Source organism: Engraulis encrasicolus, chromosome 4 (assembly GCF_034702125.1).
Source record: "Engraulis encrasicolus isolate BLACKSEA-1 chromosome 4, IST_EnEncr_1.0, whole genome shotgun sequence".
Classification (NCBI taxonomy): Eukaryota; Metazoa; Chordata; class Actinopteri; order Clupeiformes; family Engraulidae; genus Engraulis; species Engraulis encrasicolus.
In genome coordinates, this window is record NC_085860.1 from 40,344,648 (window position 1) to 40,347,147 (window position 2,500).

Consider the following 2,500-nt stretch of genomic DNA (forward strand, 5'->3'; position numbering starts at 1 on the left):
TTGATTGGTTTTAGTGGATTATCCAAGAAGCATTCATTGCAGCACTTTAATTAGCAATTACAAAGGAATTTATGGGCATTAGCTGTGGTTGTACCACCTGACCTCTGAGCCCCCAAAAAGTCATTGACCACACAGACACGCACACGCGCACACACATACACACACACACACAGAAGAACCAGCCGCTTCCACTCTGTGCAGAGGAGGGAAGGACTTCTGTGGCGCAGCTGTGAGGCCCATACATTACAGTGCAGAAAAGGAAATACCGGTATCCACGCACACGCACACACGCATACACACACGCACACACACGCACACACCTGCAACCACACCACTCCACAGCTGTGTGCTCACTGCTTTAGGCCTAAATGTCTACCTCCTTGCCAAGATGGCTTTAGGCCTAGTGCTGCAGTAGGCACACATTGCATAGCCTAAGTGCCAAAATTATTGTGATACAAGTATTTTGTTTGCAAAATACAGAACTATGGCATTATGTCATTGTTGTTTATCATACAAACCAAACACACAAATGCAGACTGACAGGAGAAACAGCCCTATGCCCATATCTGTGTGTTTATCTGTGGTGCAAACCTCAGCACAGACTGATAAAAACAGGTTAGCCTATGTGCCCAATCACCTACAGGTATAGCCCTAAAACCAAGAGAATAGGGCATAATATATTGCTAGACTTTCATGACAGAGTATATTACCACTGTGACAAAGCAACACATTCATATATCAATACATTGGACCCTTCCTCAATCACATGGACACATCGAACAGTCCTATTCCGCTTACTTTATCCAACTGGGGGGGGGGGGGTGTTCTCCTGCATGAACAATGCTTGGCGTTGTTTTGAAGTTCCTGAAAAAACATGATAGTGTTCTGTGAAGTGATACGGACACCCAAACGCATCCGAAACGCACCAAAAACAATTCCGCTGTGATTACTCATACTGTCAGGTACTGCCAAATGGCACAAGACACATTTTAGACACCATCGAGTTATGCCTCACAGGCATACGACACAAATGGATGAGCTATAGCAACAGGCTTATTGCAGCCGAGTAGTGGGGGTATGCGAGAGCATATTTCATCTCGAGCTGACACTGCTGTGAGCCTACCCACGCATGACAAAGTTAACTCGTGTGTGCGTAGCGGTCCGGAGTCTCGCAAAAAGATTTTGCAATTGCTTTATGGACTCTCCGAAGTAATGGTCTTTCGTTCTCCTGGCTGACGACCCCAAATACTACTACCAGGGTTAGGGCAAAAGGCCTGGTACGCATGGCCATCTCGGGCGGAAAGTTTGGAATTAATCGCATGGGAAATACGGGAGCACTTTCACGGAGAACCAACGACTGCTGCGTATGCCTTTAGAACAGTTGAACGATTGGGTTTCCTGCCCGTTCGCCAGAAAAAGAAGAACGAAATGCGCTTCGCTTTGATTTGTCATGAGCGATGATGTGAAGTTACCCAAAGAGCACGGTGTTCGGCGCGTCGCCACGAGCAATAAACAAAACAAAGACCATTACGCCTACTCCGCACAAAAGAGTTTTGCACCATGGTAATCACCTTCTCATTCACGAATTCATGAAATCTCTTACCTTGTATTCTTTGGCGTTTACAGCGTGTACAGCCCTTTCAGGAGAAGCATACTCCTCTCCAACTAGTTAGAAGTTAGAGAGGATACATGCGTATTGTTGTTGTTATCCCCAACGCTTCAACGACGTCTATCCAAGTGCCTCGTGTACTTCCACGAAATCCCCTCCTAGGTTTTGAGAACTTTGCGTAGCTCGTCCCGTTTCTGCCGCCCGGTGTGTAGGCTACGATGGTCGCGCTAGTTCATTTGCCTCTTCAGCCAAGTTCTGTTCTCGTTCGCCTCGCGGAGCACGCCTCACGGGGCGGGCCATAGGCCTACATCGGCCTCGGGAACACCTCCGGCAGACTGGTCACATAAAATGTCAGTCCCTCTTGCGGCTGTTCCGAAGCATCCTATGCCTTTCCAGGGATCCCCACAATAACTTAAAATTATTATTAGAGAGATAAGGTAACGAAACGGATTCTACCACACACTTAAGCTAAACCAAAAATGTATTAATTATCTGTTCTGAATGTTCTTATTGTTTTTCCTATTTCTATTTTATAACGGTGCATTAGCCTATCCTCTGTCGATAAGGTGAGCCAAATATTGAAATGACATAGGCCTACACATCATTTTACTTTATGTGTTGTTGTGTGTCTAAATAGTCAACCGTTGTGACACATACCGGGAGTCATGCAGGTCATAAACTTTTTTGCCTGTGAGCAATTTATTCCCGTGAAAGTTCATGAGCAAACAGGACACTCGACTGTTGCTATCAGCACAAAAGCTCGATACTTAACAGGTGGCCGAAATGTTTGTTTGATCAAATGTCTCCCTCTAGTGCAGGCGTGATGTTTCAATCAAAACCGCTATGTCAACCCAACTTGGTCATGCCAGGATTGTTTCCGAACTTGAGTCA

General features: G+C 45.8%; 1 protein-coding gene across 4 annotated transcripts in view; it reads right to left on the reverse strand.

Moving 5' to 3' along the window:
• Nucleotides 1-1,863, reverse strand: part of akap13 (A-kinase anchoring protein 13) — a 151,406-nt gene extending 149,543 nt beyond the window's left edge. For all 4 annotated transcript variants that reach the window (XM_063197419.1, XM_063197420.1, XM_063197417.1 and 1 more), the window contains exon 1: nucleotides 1,604-1,863. The gene's annotated coding sequence lies outside the window, so the exon portion shown is untranslated. The remainder of the gene's footprint in view (nucleotides 1-1,603) is intronic.
• Nucleotides 1,864-2,500: the final 637 nt, after the last annotated feature.